At 39.0% G+C, this 19,837-nt stretch overlaps 1 protein-coding gene across 1 annotated transcript in view; it reads left to right on the top strand.

The window, feature by feature from the left end:
- The first annotated feature begins 1,306 nt into the window (after window positions 1-1,306).
- LOC105917418 overlaps window positions 1,307-19,837 on the top strand; it is a 138,055-nt gene continuing 119,524 nt past the window's right edge. Inside the window, exons 1-2 of the mRNA XM_036127874.1 lie at window positions 1,307-1,467; window positions 15,098-15,147. The gene's annotated coding sequence lies outside the window, so the exon portion shown is untranslated. The remainder of the gene's footprint in view (window positions 1,468-15,097; window positions 15,148-19,837) is intronic.

Raw genomic sequence — 19,837 nt, forward strand, 5'->3', positions numbered from 1 at the left:
AAAGTAGGAGAGGAAAGGAAGAACAAGAATAAAAAAGCAAAAGGTGAAAGAAAGAGGAGATAAAAGGAAGAGAATGATAAAACAATTATTGAAAAAAAACATGTCCTTTGTTTAATTTAAAATCTGCAGTTCCTAAATTGTCCATAAGGGGCGCTGTGTTTTAATTAGCAGATTAAGCTTCAGGTGTGGAAAAATTTAAATCATTTTTTAATTTGTATCTGTTTGATGTATTTTGTCATGTAGGACAGTGTTTTTAAGTTCCAAAAAATGTGAATAAATGTTTTTCAACATTGTACAATCACTGTGATCAGTTCTTATGCATAATGCACTTAAGTAAGTGTTTAACTGAGTAAAAGTATTGTTGAAATTGCACATACTTTTCTTAAAAACGCTGAGGTTATTCTTAATATATTGTGTAAAAGAGAAATTAATTTAATATAAAAATCAACAAGTCCACATTTATTAGTTCTATTTAATCTTACAATGAGTTTACTCGTGTGGCACTCTTGAGATCAGATTAAGTTGAATGCGGCCCCTAAACCAGAATGAGTTTGACACCCCTGCTCTAAATGATAGTGTAGAGTAATTTAAATTATTCCCATTCAAATAAAGAATTAAAAATAAACACATCCTGTATGATCCGGTAGCCAAGCAGGCCCGAGTTTCTGATGTTGAACATCTAAGGTGCAGTTGTGTGTATTATAATCAATTGCACATTTTTAATCCTTTGTCACCTAATTAGAAAGCAACAGGTGTTGGATGCCTTAAATTCTTGTCAGACTTTTAAACTTCTTTTGTAACCATGCATGGAGATTGGGTCAGGTGGCAAAAAGCTGGAAGATTTTAATATTGACACACACTCAGAAAAACATGGGAAAATTATGTGTTGCACAAATTTGACTTTGTGAAAATGAATTTTATGGATTACAGCAGCAAATAAAGTTCTGTACATGTAAAAGATGTGGAAGACAGCGCAGTCTGAATGCAATAATGTAGGTAAGGAAGGTTTTCTGCACTAAAACTACATATAAGACTACTTTATCCACCTGGGACAGGTAGATGAAATGCACCAGTCATACTCATACTCAGTGATAAGCGTACCAGTAAAAATGTTCCACTATATTTCAGACTGGGAAACAATGTGTGGCTTAGGAAGGCATTTTTAAGCACTTTTCAGTAACAAGATGAGACAAAGTGCTCAAATGTCCTGAAGCATTAAACGCACCATTTGGAAAGCTGATTAGCTCCACCTGTGGAAACTTCAGAGAAATGCGTCTGGTAAGGGCACCTTTTGATTACAAAGTTCAGTGAGACCGGTAAAATGTTATTTTGAGAAGTTACAAACCATTATTCTTAAAAATCAACAAATAAACTGATGGGGCAACGGGATAGGAGACTGCTGCAGTGCTGCCAAGAACAAGTGGGTTAGGGGACAGAGCTTGGTCCTGGAGCAGAATAACTCTGTCGGTAAGTTTTTTTTTTTTTTTTTTTTTTTTTTTTTATCTTTTAATTCTCCACGAATAATTAAAACCGAAAAACAAGGTGTGTAGGACGAAATTATTATTCAGAGCATGTCAACACAGCGAGGAAACAAGCTAACGTTAGCATGCTGTTCATAAAACCGTTAACTCCTGCAAAGATCCTCAGCAGAGGCGAGATGCGCGTTTACTGAGACTTTTTCTGAGTAGCTTCGAATGCTGAGTCGGTTATAACCCACTAAAAATAAATGTCAGAGTGAAGCGTGACGCTGTTCAGAGCAGCTTTGTAACAACCGGGTTAATCCCCTGTTGGTAAGAGGGTCCAGAAACAAAGCTGGATCTTGTTTCATTGAAAGTGTTAGTTTAGTTTTGAGTTTTTTTATGTGACTTAAAAGATTGCTGCTATGCTTTCATAGCAAACATATGCACCTATTTCATAAAAACATGCTTTTATATAACAAACATTAAAAAAGCTCCTCTTATGTCTGTATGGTGGAAATCCACCTATTTAACTTTGTACTTGCTGGAACCCCATTAATAACAAAAATCGCTCTTTTGGAAACGTAAAAAACGCAGGAAACAGATGGTCACGCACATCTTGACCCTAGACAGAAACAGGAAGTCGATTTTTCTGTACATCCGGTGAGTGTTTGGGGGCGAAAAGGCTAAAATACAAAAGGACGGGAAACTGTTCTGTTTCTATTCTGTTGAACTTTTTATTGACCCGATCATCGATATTTCTATCAATCAATATATATTGATATAGAATTATCAATATTATTATATTGAGTTTTTGACTTGGGTTATTTTTTTTAACTGTGGTCTTAAACTTTAGATCAGCTGAACAGCCTGTTTGAGTTAAATAGTTGTTTTCAATAAATTGCCTGCTCACATCTTTTGGTCTCTCTTGTTCCCATCTCTTCTTTTTGCATTTTTGAAGCTCTACTTAGCTCCGTCTTAAGATCAAACAAATGCAAATAATTAAAATGTTAAACTGGTCTAAAGATTTTGATTCAGAGTGTGGTTTAGTCATTTGATTCAGGACGACTTGCATCCATCATCTCATCTACCCATGGCTTTATTCTTCAGTGCACAAAAAAAAACTTGCGCTGCACTGTTTTAACGCCAATTCCGCCTGTACAAAAATGAACGCTGCTTGAAAGAGTGCAGTAATCCACGCAGACTCCTTCAGTCGACAATAAAAAACATCACAAAGTACTAAAATTGACCCAAATACAGTGAAATATAACTCCATTCAGTTTTATTTAACCCAATAAGCATCAAAGCTGAAGTTTTGAGCTGTAAAAAACATAGAATCAGTAATGTATCAGCAGATTAATCCCTAACAAGTGAGGTGTGATGATTCCTAAGGACACAATCACACGTCCATAAATGGCTGCATAACGTTGTGCGTTAATGTGGAACAGTTAGTTGGTGCTAACTTCTTAAGTTAATGGTTATTTGGACACGTTTTCGATGCTTTCCGGGTATTTTTACTGATTTGTATTCGTAATTAGGGGCGAGAACAGGGCGGTCCTTGGTACACGTGCATGTTCGTCCAACTACTTGCAAATTGGGATTTATCAAGGCAACGGTGACCCGTCTACGCACGGTTCGGTTTGTCAGATTTTTTTTTTTTTTGTGTGTGTGCCACGAGTTTCAGGATTTCTCCCCTCCACCAACGTTTAGTACGAGAGCCGTGCACTCTGTCGTACACGAAGCCCCTGGAGACAATAATCCAGGCCCAGAGTGGCTAATTATCAGGAGGACCGTGACAATACCCTGGCATAACGCGTCCGTGCTCTCGGTCAGTGGCGTTTGAACGGTTAATAATAGAAATGTCATGGTATGAAGTTTTTGAGACATCAGAAGGTAGGTAGTGATTTTAATCCAGAAGGAACATAAGGTATGTTACAAAAGCAGGCTACGGACTGGGACAGAAAATAAACCAGAGAAAAGAACTAAGACTGTTCACTGAATAATAACTGACTGTTAAACGACTGACGATCCAGCGAAGACTTAAACAGAAACCCGGAAATTAAATACACAGGAGATAATTGAAACTGAACAGGACACAGGTGTGGGATAATCAGAGGTAACAGAACAGCTGGAAGGCAACTTAAGAAGAGACGTGAGAAACAATGAAAGAATAACAGAACAAATGCACGATCCCAAGGATAAAACTGATAATCACAAATGCCTAGGGATCGTTAGAAGAAAGAGCCACGGCGGTGCAGAGGAAGCTGGAATGAAACCAAAGCAGACGCTGCTAAAGGTGCAAAGATTCACTGCTTTTTCAGTGAAATTTGCTCATAATTTTAAACGTCAAATGAGGATGAGCTTTGCCTGCAAACCGCCCGACAAGTTAATCACCAGGTCATTGATTTTTAGGATCTTGTGGTGCATAATGTAATGCTGTATGGTTTAAATAATAGTATGACGCAACGACACAAATGGTCATTTCTGTCTTGTAGCCCCTCAGAGTCAGAAGGAAGATGCAGCATGAAGCAGCCATGAGCCTGGGGTAGTGGGCAGGTAAGATTACCCATTAAGTGAATATTATAATTAATCTAATGAAGAGTATGGTGCTGTTCTGTATGAATATTGCCCTGAGATGTTAAATGATTCAGCACTACATTCATGAATGAAATTACTTGATTTGTTTTTTATTTTATCTATATATCTTCTTTCTTTTGTTCTGTGTTTCTTCACTCTTTGTTACATGAGCTGATGTAATGGATGGATTTCTCCACTGTGAGATTAATAAAGTCTCATCTTACGTTTTTTTTATCATTAAAAGAAAGATGGTAAATGCACAAAGCGGACGAGTGACACGGGATAGGATGAAATCTGAAATAAATGGGCATATTTCTTTTAATAATAGGTTGTTATCTTAAGTGGGCCGGTTGGAGGTATGAAACCAAAGGGCTGAAATGAGTCCCACTCCGCCCCTGCAGTAATCCATGCTGTAATATACTGAATTATTGCAGTTCACCTAATGGTGGGATCAGTCAGGCCTTCAGGTAAACACTGAGACATCTCACCTGTTCTTCTCTACTATGGCTGCCAGTTGCTAAAGGAGTGATTATTGATTAAAATCCTTGACTTTTAAATGTGTGGTGGTCTTGCTCCTCGGCTCCTCTTTGACTTTAGTCTTAAGTTTCTCCTCTTAGCCCAGACATCTATGGTATAATTAAATCTAATCAAAATAACAATTGGGCATAGGGTACTTTTACTATTAATATTGTTCACATTCTGAAATTATTACAGACTTGATGACATTATAGTTGAAAGATGAAAGAAGTTTCAGATCCAACCACTGATTTTGAATGTTTGTAAAAATACTTTCCTTTGTAATTAAAAGTTTTGTTAAATAAATGCATCCTTCCTGACATCCTTCATAAACCCCTACATATTTACTTCCATGTTGGAACCCTTCTTTCAGTCCTTCCTTGCACTCTTCCTTCTTGCTTTCCTGGCATGGATCCCTCACTCCTTTCAGTCCTTCCTTACCTTCATATTCATTCCCATTCTTCCTTGTGTCCTTCTCTCCTAACTTGCATATCTACTTCCACCCTTCAGTCCTTCCTTTCCTTCATATTTACTTCCATCCTGTGTCTTTCTTTCCTCGCTTATATATTTACCACCATCCTCCTGATCCCTTCTTTACTTCCATCCTTCCATATTTACCTTTATCTTTTTCTTCAATATTTACTTTCATCCATTCTAATGTCCTTCCTTTAATTCGTCCTTTTAATTCATCCTCCCTTCAGTCATTCCTTTCCTTCACATGTATTTCCACCCTTCCTCGTGTCCTTCTTTTCTTCCTTACCCATCTGCATCGTCCCTATCTTCAGTTCTCCTGCATTCTGTGACTCCTATACTGATTCATACTCAAACCACTGTAGAAATATCACCAATAACTTCAAACTAAATGTGTTTATACCTTTTAAATGAACACAGAAATCTGAAAAGGGGGAGTTTAGGACGAGGGCTGATGAGGACGGGGAACTGGGGCTTGGCCATAGTCTTAAATCTTAGCTACTGGGGAAACATTTCATTGTAATCATCTCCACTATTATGGCTTGCGCTTTATTCCGCTGCCATTGTGGGATAAATGCCGTCGTCTCTTTTTTAATAGCATTTAATTTTTGCTCCGTTAAAGTCGACTGAGCTCATTTTTCCAGAGGACAGAGAGTATTTTCATGAAGGTCGACTGCAAAACTTTCATCATTTCTGCCGTAAACTATGACTCTGTGGCATCTGTGTCGGACCTCTCCTCCCTAATAACTGAGAAGCTACACTTGAAGGAGGAATTAAAACGTTTCTAACGAGCGCGGAGGAGCCGGAGCGCTCCTTAACAAAGCGGCCCCCTCTTCAGCGCCCATTTGAAGTCGGCAGATAAGGTTCCTCAGACGTGCGAGGAGGGAGGGAAGCAGACTGTCGGATGGCGGCTGCCAGGCCCGCTGTTAACGAGGGGAAGAAACTCCCCAACTTCATCTCCCAGAGAGACCTGAAGGAAGTCTGCACATCAAACACTGCGTCTGGTTTCCACGAGGAGAGGAGAGGGGGAGCCGTCCTGAAGGGTCTGGAGGAGGATGGGAAGGAGTTAAACAATCAGACGGAGGAGAAAAGACACATGGCTGCTTGTTACTCTGTTAATAATGATTCATGCTTTAATTTCCCGTAGATAATACAAACACACGCGATGGACCACACAGACACACGTTATTTTAGATACCTGGGAAGTCTCCTCAAGCCCTCAGGTGATATTTCTCCGCTAATCTTTCCTTCTGCAGAGACTCCCCACGGTACCGACTGCACCCTAATCCCACCTGTTCGAGGAGTTTGGGAAGTCCAGGACTAAATCCCTCCACCGCTGTAGGAAGTTTGCGAACCGTGACGAGCACGCGTGCTCTTTAAGGACTTCTCTGATGGATAGTTTTTGAAACTTTGCCCACATGCGAGGAAGTGAAGCTTCCTCGGTCTCCAAGCCGTGCAGACAAATCCAGGAGAGATTTCTTCTTGGCATAAACAAGCCTCCGTGTCTTTTAATCTGCTTTATTTCACTCTCTCCCATCACACGTCCACCATTTGCTGATTTGACAGGAAGGGGAGACGGGAATGTGCGTGAAGAAAGCTGCAGGTATAAATCTCACTGGAGAGTTCTGACGTGATAAATCTCCTAACGGCAGGAAAGATTAAGATTATTGCTCTCCACTGTCGCTTCATGCATGCTCAGTATGAGGGATTGCTGCAAAGCCATCAACAATGCAGACGACTGTCCACTGTGGCTCTACTCTCTTTCAGGAGGAGTGAATGCTGCTTGGAGAGACTTGATGCAACCTGCTGGGTTTCCTTAGAGAGGAAACTTTCTGACCAACCTGGAGGATTTGATTGAATTTGACTTTGTAAACAGCCTTTAGATTACGTGTTGTGAATTGGCTCTATATAAAAAAAAAATTAAAGCGAAATAAATAAAACTTTAACAGACCTTCATGGTTCATCTTTTTACAGTAATATGGTTTATAATATTGGACATTATGTGGTGAATAAGTGCTTCTGAAACTGATTTCTAAAAACTACCAACATTTTTAGTCGCTATATGCAGAGTTCCTACTCAGTCTGGAACAGTCTTCAATTTTATTTCAGTATTTTTAAGGTCTTTAAAACTACGACGGTCATCCATCTATTCATTTTTCCAATGGCGTGCCACAGGCTCATAATGAACATTTGTATTTATAAACTAAAAATCAACTAAAAATGAGAGAGAGTTATCCGAGTCTGGAAATGTATGATATGAAAAGTAATGCAGAAACACTATATATAACCTGCTGGAACTGCATTGTGGGAAATTTTAAAGCATTAGCATGCTCACAAAAACATTAGCATGCTAACAGTCACGTTAAGCTTTAAATTTGGGGATTTTCAGATTTAACGAGTAATTATCTGCACCTCTCCTTTTTGGACTATATAGAATATGTGTGCTAAAAATTAACAATGACAATAGTATGGTTTGAATGTACTTGATGCTAAATTATTTGCACACATCCATCTTAAAATTGTGCTAAGTGTGCATGAATGATGATGATGAGGATGATGATAATAAACGTGTTTTTGGAGGTAGTGCAATAGTTACAGTAGCTGGAAGCCATGCTAAATATAACGTCATATAGGCAAATCATTTGCTCTTTTCTGTTTGTTTTGTATTGGGTTTTCAGACAAAAATGGTCAAATCTTTCTTTTGTGCCTTCATTTCTGTCCTGTAGACATGTTTACAGCACCTTGCAAAAGTATTCCTACCTCTTGGACCTGTTTTGTCATGTTACAACCATAAATTACAAGGGATTCTACTGGGATTTTTTTGTGATAGAGCAACACAAAGTGGTGTTATTGCAGGATTATGAAGTAGAAATAAACGATAAGCATCCCCACAGCATGGCGCTGTCACCACCAGGGTTGGCTTGTTGTGTCCAAGGTATTTCCACTACACAGCATTTGTCATGTGGGCTGAAGTTCACTATCCATGTCATCAGATCAGAGCCCCTTATTTAACTTTTTTCCAGCGTCTGCTGAATGATTTGCAACAATCTGCAAAAAGGCCAACAAAGGCTAATAGAGGCCAGATTTGTTTAGTTTGTGACTTAAAGCTCTTGTCAGCAAATTCTTCCAACTGAGCTGTTGATCTCTGCTGCTCCTCCAGAGTTACTATTGGTTTTTGGCAGGTTTGCATCTGTGCTAAACTCTCTCATCGTCCAGATTATGGATTGAACAAAGCTCTGTGGGATCCTGAGAGTTTAGGATATTAGTTTATAACCTAATTGACTCCTGACACGTCTGCTGCGTTTCTTAGTCTTCATTATTTGATCTTCATCACGCCTCCGAGGCCCTCATGGAAAAGCTGTGAATACCTGAGAATAAACTACTTGCAGGCGGACAGCATTTATTAAACAATCTAAAGTTAACTGGTTGTCTTCAGTTCTTTCTAGGAGTCTTTATGCCTTTTTGTTGGTTTAGTCTCTGACTAAAATAAACCTCTACATCCTAAGTCCATTTGTCTTATTTTTTGCAACCCCTTTTTAACTCATTCTGTCTCTCATTAAAGTCTGAATCTCTCTACGGTGTTTTTAATTGGCTATAATTAGTCCTGTGTAAAAACTCCTGAACTTCAACCCTGTAGTTGCAGTTAATAATCGATCTTTCACTAATTTTATTTATTAGCCTAAAGGACCAACATGACAAGCATAAATGTGCTCTAGAGGAAAGGTTTTGTGTTAAAATACAGTCTTATTTTGTTTTTTTCCCCTAAGGCTTCATTTTGTAAAAATGTTTTCCTTTCATATTCTGTTTCAGACCATCAAACGGATCTCAATATCAAAGATAACCTGAGTAAACTCAAAATGGGTTGAACGCCCTTCAATCCAAACCAACTTGGGTCCTATGTAGAAATATAATTGCCACCCCTTATTTTTTTATCTTTATTCACCAGCCACAGCCAGTCCTGATTACTACCTGATCTATGATATCAAGAAATCGCTTAAAGAGAACCTGTCGGGTTACACGAGTAGGCTAAAGTATCTACAAAGGCATCATAATTATGTCCCGATCTAAAAAAATTGAAGAAGTAATGAAAAATTATATATAAGGTTCTTGAGAGAACCTCAGTATAAACCATTATCCACCAATGGAGAAAACATGGATGTGATGAATCTTCCCAGGATTGGCTGACCGACCAAAATTACTCAGAGAGAGAGAGATTCAATTAAATTTTATTTAGATAGCCCCAATTCATGATACACGTCATCTCAAGGCACTTTACAAAGTCAAATTCAATCAGATTATACAGATTGGTCAGAAAGTTTCCTCTCTAAGGAAACCCAGCAGGTTGCATCAAGTCTCTCCAAACAGCATTCACTCCTCCTGAAAGAGCGTAGAGCCACAGTGGACAGTCGTCTGCATTGTTGATGGCTTTGCAGCAATCCCTCATACTGAGCATGCATGAAGCGACAGTGGAGAGGAAAACTCCCCTTTAACAGAGAGGAAAACCTCAAGCAGAACCAGGCTCAGTGTGGATATGGATAAATAAAATAAAATTAGCAAAGAAGATTGAAGCAAATATCTTGCGCTGCTATGTAAAACGCAAATACCTAACGGTGCCACCACTTATTGGTTCTAAAGGTGACCTTGTATTTATCCAGGTTATCCTTGCCTGATATAATTTATATGATCTGCAACATTTAAACGTAACAAAAAGAGAAAATCTGCAACGTTTTTGCACTTAACTGAACTATGTCTCCTTTGTCTGAACAGCTGAGTCACTTTAAACTATGAAGCATTACTTATCAGGATGCTTAGGCAGCAAATTGGTATTTACGATCAATATGACGGGGTATTGGAGACGTCTTTAACACATGTACCCAAGTAGAATGAAGCAGCGCTATTTAAAACTGCTGTGGAGAATTGCGAGATTTGAAGAGGTTAAGAAATGTGGAAGCACAGCATGTTTGAACAAAACTCCCTTTGCTGGGATCGAGGGACACGGCTCCATCCAGCTGAAGTGATTCCTGGAGTTGGGACACATGTCGAGCTTCTCTGTAAGCCATTACAAGGCCGTGTGTCATTCATTTAGAGCTGAACATGCCATGCATAAGCTCCTCTGCTTTCACTCCTGTTAAACTCAATCTAACCTCGTTAACTGGTGCAAAGGGGCGCAAACCAGGCCGTGGATTTGTCAAGCAGCCCAGCGAGGCCTTTTAAAATGCAAAAAGCAGCACACTGATAAAAAGTGGAAACTTGCTTTTCTGAGATATTAAATAGATTTTTTTTAAATGAAAAGCAGCTAGACATGCAGTGATAAAACAGCTTCATGTTGTCTTTTTATTTTGTCCCACCCTGCAAACTCTGGGGGGGAACTGAGAAACAATCCAAATGACAAATGGGAGCTTTATGCCTCTGTGCCTCAGACTCGCAGCTCAAGGACACACCGGGAGGACTTTCCAAGGGAATAGGTCTAAATTACTTCGGCCTGTAACTCTTTCCAAGTGACGCAGAAACACACAAGTTGTCTTGAGCTCAGCCGAGAGAGGCCCTTTGATTATGCAGCGCAGACGCAGCCAAACGTAGGAGGATGGAGATCTTGAAGTCACGGACACTAGTCACACTTTCTGTGAGATCTTTATTTCAGGGCTGCAGGGTACATTACAGAGTCGGTGCATAGATGTCTATAGGAAATCTGTTAAAGCTGCACCACTAAACCAGTGAAAACTAGACGAACAAAGCAATCAGTGAAGTGACTAAAATCACTTCCTACCTGGAGTAGTGTAGCTGTCAGGGCCACTAAGGCTGAGGCAGGGCAAAGCCAATGGTGTGGGACATCAAGTGCGAGACCAAACCAACGAGAGACCATATTCAAGAACATTGTTGTCATCACAATGATGTGTTTTAGCTGCACATGTTTAAAGAAAATTCCCCTTTAGCAGCTCACTGGCACGCTAACCTCTAACTGAGCCCCAGACCACCTGTATGCACTGGTGCCCAAACATGTCACAGCTTATTTAAATGCCATAATATCAAGTCTTTAGATGAGGGACACTTAAAATTCTTAAATATTCTCAAAAATTGATGGTGTGCTTTATAATCCAGTGCTTCTTATGTATGATCACTGTACTTGTGCTTACTGATGGATTTTTGTGGTACAATGCGCTAATGTTTGTTAGCAACAAAGCTGCTCCGGTCAATGGATATTCAGAGCATTACGGTACACTGTGTCACTACCTGAGCTGTCTACAAGACTGCCTGACTGTAATGTATAAACTACAAGTGCATTCATGTTAAGGCCCATTCATACCCTACGTTTGGCCTACACGTCCGTATTTCTGTCCATATGTTCTATCCGTTGACTCCTTCATACCTCCGTCCGTTGAGGTGCGCAATAACCAATATTTCCTCTAGGTGGCAGTGCTGGGCGCCAATGATTCGTCACAGATCAAACATGGCGACGGTCCAAGATGTGATTTTGTTGTATTTGCTCCGTAAGTAAACTTTTTGTTTGGCCCTGTGCCCCGGACACGACACATCATATATGTGTGGGTAGTTGAGGACAAGCTCCGCAAGTCGTTCCTCGAATCCCGCCATTGTTTAAAGCCCAGAATTATAACCTTCTTCGTGATTTTGTTGACATTTTGTACTACAAACTCAATAGCGCCCCCACCGTTTCCTGTAGTATTGCTCCATGTTGATCCGTTTCGTCCGTAATCGTAAGCTCCCAATTTTCGTGTCAAAATATGGACTAAATCGACGGTTAGAACGTATGAAACACTCCACATCCGTGGATCCGTATCCGTCTTTTACGTGAGGTATGAATGGGCCTTAAGGCAGCCCGCGTCCAGAGTACGTGCTAGCAACAAGAAACCAATTAAGTTAATTCAATATAAAAGTTACGTTTATTTTGGCCTTATGTTAGAAACAGGGCAGTGTAATCCAGCTACTCCGTCCTTCCAATAGAGACAGATGGCTCTCCCTCTCAAGAGAGAGCTGTGTACATGAAGGGGCGGAGTGATATTACACACTTGGGAAGAATATTTAGTGCGCCTTATGGTCCGAGAAATACGGTAGTAATAGTATTAGTAGTAGTTTTTTTTAAACTATTTTATTGATCTTACCATACGCCTCCTACGTTATCAGTGGCTGTATTTTCACTGTGAAACATGCTCAAAAGTGATGTTTGTCTGAAAGTTAGTTTTTACTGTTGAAAATAGGAACCCACGATATATCGACGATAACATATCGGTATTGGTCCGATAAGTAAAAGTTGGCTGATGTTAACAACTGATGTTTATTTCCATCTTGTTTCCCTTTTTGCCTGTGTTTCAAAAGGGGGAGATGGTTGGTCGTGTGGTTTTTGTTTGGTCATGTGACAGTGACCAGATAATAACCACATGTATCGCAGCCAGGATTGTTGGGTTTTTAAATGAAGCAGAGATTTAAAAAGAGCAGTGTGTAAGTCTAGACTATAACACATTCAAAAGTTTAGTTAGCATAGTTTTGTCGATACAAACTTTAAAAAAAAAATAAAAAATTGACCATGACAGAAACGTAAAGGTAAAACACACACATGCAAAGGTAAATATCGGTTATCGGACATATCGGACAATGTTAATATCCGATATCGATATTGGCCCAAATTTTTGTATCGGCACGTCCCCAGTTGAAAAAAGTAAGACTATTTGCCGTTGAACTTTATATGATTAAATAAAACTGCCTTTCTGCTGAGGATCTTGATGCATTTAGTATTTACGGAGGAGCATAGCATGAAGTAATACTGTTTTCTTCCTTTTTCTTGCAAAATAACTGAAGAAACTATAGAGCAGTGCAGTTATCTTCATGATTTTGACAAATGAACACCCAATTTTCTGTAAGCTGTTTTTTTATTATTATTAATGATTATGTTATTTTTATCATTACTATTATGTCTAATCAGCACTTTGAATGTCTTTTTACTGAAAAGTGCTATAAAAATACACTTGCCTTTATATAAACAGACTTACCTTAATCACTTCATGAGTTTAAGTGTGAAATGTGCATTTTATTTCTTTGACAACAGATATGTCAACCTATGTGGAAATCAGGACCAATTAAAATTTTATTTATACTGCATCCTTCAGCCGATCATGTAGGATTTGACGCTAAGAACCAAAAAAAGTGTGTTCTTAGCGTCAAAAATGCCAAATATTAGTGGATTATACTGTAAAAGGCGAATTACTTTAAGTTACTCACCTACTATAACTATGCGCGTTGTTAAAAATGTTTGGTTTGCGATGTTTTACAGCATTTGTGGGGTTGGCGGTTCTGATATAGCTTTGTTGACAGAAGCACAGAACTCTTTTTATAGATTCAGTATGAAGAGGTTGCAATTTGAGCCACAGTTTTTCTCTTTTTGTAGCTTCCTCTGTGAGTGTTTGTTGCCCGATTAGCTTTGTGTAGAGCCCCCTATTGCTTCTTCTACACCCTGCCCTCACACAAAATGATTTTTATGGGAATCTGTACTTTATCATACTCTGAGATATGATCAGTTTATTGATTCTCTTTGTGCTATTTAGCTATAAAATGTTGTAATTACATTTCATCTTGCAGAAACTGTTGCTCTGGAAGAAAGTTAAATGGCTTTTATCTAGACTTGGTAATGAAATCAACAGAACAGCTTCATGCATGAAATTGATCCAGGAAGGCTTAATAACTGCTCTTTTAATCAGACTAGGTGTAATTTAAGGCGACTTTTATTATCAGGTACAGCTAATATAGAAACTACATCTAAGCAGCACTTTATCCTAAGAATGCCGTTGACGTTTATTGTGGGCAGTTCTGCTTAGTTCTATCAGACAATAAGGTCCCATAGTAGGAGGATGCAAGCTCTTTGAATCTAGGAAGCTACTGCTTTTAAAGTTTGCAATGAGATTATAAAAACACATTTTCACATTTTAATGTGATATATATCCAACAATTTAACTGAAAAAGCAAGATTACAGGGAACATTTCAGTCTTCTTTGGTATGAGCCTACGTGCATTTATCATCATGACCTATTTCTAATATTTGTCCTCTCTACCTTGCAAAAAGATCTCCAAAATCTATTAAATAGCAACAATATATCTTGTCCACAGCTCTCTCCATATAGATTATATAGTCTTAGATGTATTTCTGGACTTGCCTACTTCGTCCCACAACGGTGAAGCGATCCTTTTGGTTGCTTAATCTCACCAGCATCAACCTTCCAGCTGAAGGTTTTGGGTCAAAAGGGCTCCTGTTTAGCGCTGTTAACGAGTTCCTGCACCTTAACGGAAAGCCTAGCTTCATTTAATGAAGTAACGCCAGATCATGATGCTGCCGCTGCCTTATTTTAACATGGGTATGGTGTTCTTTATGATATAGCTTCACCAGTTTGTCATCTTGTGGTCAGTTTTTTAAAAAATTCATCCTTTTTTCTGTACTGTCGATTAAATCCCATATTGAATGACTTCAATGCAATTGACTTTGCTCATTTAGCTCTTGTTGATCCTTAGCAATCCCTTTGCAACCTATGGCTTTAGTTAAACTAAGTAAATGAGCAAAAGTCAGAAAAAACAACTGTAAAATTCACTATAATTGATTGCAGGAGTCAACCCAACAAGGCAACATGTTTAAATTGAATCAAAAGGTGAATAAAATGCAGTTTCTATAGGTTGAGCTCACTGTTTCAACCGCTTTACTGCAGTTTTTTTTATTTTTTGTATCATTTTCTTCTGTTAAATGTGTTTCTCCACTCAATTTTACACGAAGAAATTAAATCAGTTCACTTTTCACCCCAAAATATTTGTTTAGCTGCTGGTTTTATGGACTAATTTATTAGCTTCAGAAGTTTAAAAGTTGAGAGTCTCATCAAATCTGTTCAGGGCTGTTTCGAAAAGAAAATGAAATGCAAAGCTTAATTAAAAACTGCTAATGTCTGCTAATTACTGATACATTGCCATAGGATTAATGTGCCTTGTGGAGATGGCATGAGTGAAACAGTTTTGGGGGAAAAAAGGCATTGAAGGAATGTTGAGTATTTAGGTTTTTTTTTTTCATTTCCAGGAGAAAGGCAGAGAAGAAACTGAACCTTAGATCCTCTCGTCTCCTGCAGTCTGGGTCTCCAAGGTACGATTCGGCACACTCTGCGCTGTACTATGGTGTTGCAGCTGGGGCCTCTTTGTGAACACTGCTCTTTCCTCCTGATGGTTCACAGCTAATTAGCATAGTCAGGCTAATCTTTTGCGAATTTAAAGTAATTAACACCAACTTAACGGCTTCCCTTCTGTTGGTATGGTTCTGTTAATAGTTCATTTCAAACTTTCCTGGCACCAGCCTGGTTGTTATTAGGTTGAGACTTCCAGGCATGAGCGGGAAATTAGCAGCAGAGATCCATGTTATCAGAAGCCGATGAATAATGACCGCAGTGTTTCCCGGATTTTCCCATTTAGCGCCACCATCGATGTAACGTTTGTGGTTTTGAGGGGGGAGAAAAAAAAAAACGTGACAGCTAGACGGATTGCACAGCTGCAGTATTTCTTCCAGACACTCTGCTTATTCAGGTTCCCCCAGTGATGTATTGTGATTGCTTTAAAAGGTAATTACCATCATCATCACGTCCAATTTCCCCAATATTTTGGTTTATGACCGGCAAAATGGCATTGCCATCAGTCTCGGTAAAACTCCTCTTTACAAGAGCAGCAAACTGAAATGACTGAAACTGACCCTGAAAATTAAAAGCAGTGCAGACCGGATGCATTTATATCCCCCCCTCTCCAAATAACACTCGACACTGGTAACTTAATTAGATATGCTAATTCAGATGGATGTGTCAGAACACATTTCTGAGACAGTAATGTGGTTAACAGCAAATAAACCCAATTCTGAAACAGATCTATAATGATAATCACTTTCTTTTGCAACCAGAAGATATTTGGTAAGCAAGAAAAATGTTACATTTTTAAAAAACTATATAGTTTTTTTCATTCAGTTGCACAACTCAAAGCGGTCCAGGTTTGAACAGTTTGTCCGTTTTTACCTGTGGGCGGTAAGGTGTGGCTTTGCACAGTACAGCGTGGCATGATTCAGAATAAACTAGTCAAAGGATTATAATGTATTGTAACAGAAACTACCACTCTATGTATTACAGAAATCCTCAATTTCAACATATGTTAGAAATAGTGTTATTTACATTTAGAACAAATGATTATGAGCATGAACAACATTGCTTTATAATGACGTGAGCTTCAGATAGTCAATTGTAAAATTGTTTACAAAGTTGACAGTTTCTGTCTGAGAAATTAATCTTTTATTGCTTTAAAGAAAAAATAAAACTAAGCCCTGCATGTATGAAAAGGCTTCAGGGTCAGGTCCATCAATGCAATACTCACGCATGCAGCAAGGTGCTCCCCTGAAGTTTCTACTGCTGCTCTGCTTTGATCCTTTTCATTGCAGAGAAGTCTCCTTCACAATTTCCACTTGACAGGGAAGCCTGGTGCAGCTGCAGCCAGCTGACTTTTAGGCTAGAGTAGATGTCTGCCCCCTCATCACATTCACTGGCCAGCTGTTCCATAATTGATCCTTGGCTTTTGTCCGACCAGGATAGAAAAGGGTTGACACAAAATAAAACAAAAGGCTATCATAGAATCCTGGTTTCCTAGAGAAATCACACAATTTCTAGGTGGGATCTGATATTATCTGAACCAATAAAGACAAGACAAAAATTACAAAAAAGGTAATAAAATACAACTAGTGTAGACATACCTTACAACATACTTGGTTACAATGCCCACCTGTTAAAACTTTAGCCCTACACAAATTAAATGACACTTGAATGTATCAACACACTACCCAAGTTTAAGCTAGCAGGATCAAACACGTACATTTTCACGATTCAGCTCACCTCTTCCATCAAGTATAACAAACAAGGTTAGCTACACTGCAAAAAGGGAACTAAAATAAGTAAAGTTTTCTAGAAATTAGAGTATTTTCCATGATTTGAGCAGCTAAAAAAGATTATCTGCCAATGGAATGAGTATTTTTATCCCTAAAATAAGATAATTAGATATATTCACTTGAAATAAGATGATGGACATGAGTTGTTCCTATTTTAAGTGCAAAAATCCTTTTGCACTGGCAGATCAGCGTATTTACCTGCTCAGTCATGGACAAATACACTAATTTTAAGAAGATTACTTACCTTTAGTTCCCTTCTTGCATGGTAGTTGAGCCCCTGGAGCCGTTTCTTCTCCAGCAGGCAGCCACAGCACACCTGTCAGCTCTGTTGCCAACTCCTCAAGCAAGAAAAGTCATTATTGTCTGTCCTAAACATCTCTAGAAGACGCTAGATTACGTCATCATGTAATTTTGTATATTTGTTAATTTCTACCAGGTTCAGGCACCTGGTAGAAATGCAAAGTTACAAAACAGTGCAGCCATTGATGTTTTCCAGCGTCCAAATGTGACCGATTGGACCTGTTGTAATTTTGACGTCCACTACCAGAGTCACACAACATGTCTCAACAGAAACTACCACATAGATGAGAGGTCCAGGTGTGCTGGAGGCCGGATCCACAGGTAGGCTGTACCTGTGGTTTAAAAGGTGTTTCTCAGGTGACACACCCTGTACCGGTTTCCTCATTTGAAAGCGATGAAGCGGCTGCCTGACCCAGATTAAACAGAGCATTTTATACTGTTCTGAAGCAGCTCCATTACCTGAGTCAGATGTTGTCCCACCACTTTTTGTGTTTGGGATGGGGATCAGACCCCTGCTGCAAGGCAAACCGTGAAGAAATAAGAGGTTTTGGCCCCCAAGTCTACCTTCGGCCTGAGATTACTGACCCGGTAGCCGTGTAACCGAACAGAGCCCCGGGATAAAATAGTCATCAAATAATACTGGAGTGCATAGCAGAGTAAATGTCAAACTGTTTGCAAACCACTTCCTGCCGTTGCGGTATTCTTCTCTATTAGCCTAATGTGCCAGAGTTGCTCCTCTCGGCTTTGTGCAAATTTATATTGGATTTTTATTAAAACTCAAACCCACGGTAATAGATGTGCCTCTGGGGGTGGCTTTAAAAAATCAATTTGCTAAACAGCACAAAATTACCCCATGATTGTCTCCTTGGACCGCATTACCCACGGAAGGTGATAGTCACTTGAATGTGCAGAAACTTTGCCGCGGCGACCGAGGCGGCCCCTTCACTTCTGACTCCTCAGCCATGTGTTCGCTCATTACGGCAACAACCCAAACAAGCTGATTTTCTGACAGGAAGCTCAGGATTCAGATCCCGCCTGTCAAATGGCCCCGCGGCGTTTCCTGCTGCTAATGAAGTGAAATATTCTGGCATCTGAATCTGAAATAGAGCTGTATATTTGGACCCATGAATATGAATACAATCAGCCAGACTTGAGTCGTTAATGAGGCAGGGAGAAAAAAAAAACCCAGCAGACAGGATTAATTAATTACAGAGTGACATTTATGGATAATAACCTTCTGGTGGAGATCACGATTAATGAATATGCAGGAGACTATCAAAAGGGAAGCATCCAGCTAAGATGAGATATCTGTATTCAAATCTACAATCAGGCTACTTCCTTGACTGAATCGGCTGCTTATTGTGGTTTTCACTAGTCTTCCTGTCAGACTTCAGGGTTGGGGGGATGATTCTGGGATGATTAATGGATTATATGTGTGCTACAGCTTCAGTTTCTGTAGCGTAAACATCCTGGTTGTGTTGTAGGTGAGGGGATGAAGTGTTGTCAGACATCTGTGTAGTGGCCTGTCCCACTTCTAGCGTAACCAAAATACCAACACAGATGTTCCTACGTTAGGGTGGGTGGCCTTTTCGTTCGTTCAAAATTAAGATTTTACTAAACCAGAAGAAAAGGGACTGCTATCGTTTTTGATACAAGTATTTTTTTCTGAACATGCAATTTACAACATAAAAATGAAGGTTACACTTTATTTGAAGGGGTGTACATAAGACTGACATTACACTGTCATAAACATGACATAACACCAGTTATGAACATAATTGGCTCTTTATGAATGTTTAGGACTGTGGTCATTAATTGTCATTTGGTAAATTATAACACTATTAGAGCAAAGTTGACATTGTTTAAAATGTCTCTGTTATGACAACTTGACATTAACAGAGACAAGGTTAAATTTAGGGCTTGATTTGGGATTAGGTTAAATTTAGGGCTTGATTTGGGATTAGGTTCAATTAAGGGCTTGATTTGGGATTAGGTTCAATTAAGGGCTTGATTTGGGATTAGGTTCAATTAAGGGCTTGATTTGGGATTAGGTTCAATTAAGGTCTTGATTTGGGATTAGGTTAAATTTAGGGCTTGATTTGGGATTAGGTTAAATTAAGGTCTTGATTTGGGATTAGGTTAAATTTAGGGTTGCTTGGATTTGATTAGGTCAATTTAGGGCTTGATTTGGGATTAGGTTCAATTAAGGGCTTGATTTGGGATTAGGTTCAATTAAGGGCTTGATTTGGGATTAGGTTCAATTAAGGGCTTGATTTGGGATTAGGTTCAATTAAGGGCTTGATTTGGGATTACGTTAAATTTAGGGCTTGATTTGGGATTAGGTTAAATTTAGGGCTTGATTTGGGATTTTGTTAAATTAAGGGCTTGTCATAACAAAAACATTTTAAACAATGTCAACTTTGCTTTAATAGTGTCATAATTTACCAAATGACAATTAATGACAACAGTCCTAAACATTCATAAAGAGTCATTTATGTTCATAACAGGTGTTATGTCATGTTTATGACGGTGTAATGTCAGTCTTATGTACACCCCTTCAAAT

The sequence above is a fragment of the Fundulus heteroclitus genome, chromosome 24 (genome assembly GCF_011125445.2).
Source record: "Fundulus heteroclitus isolate FHET01 chromosome 24, MU-UCD_Fhet_4.1, whole genome shotgun sequence".
In the NCBI taxonomy this organism is placed as follows: Eukaryota; Metazoa; Chordata; class Actinopteri; order Cyprinodontiformes; family Fundulidae; genus Fundulus; species Fundulus heteroclitus.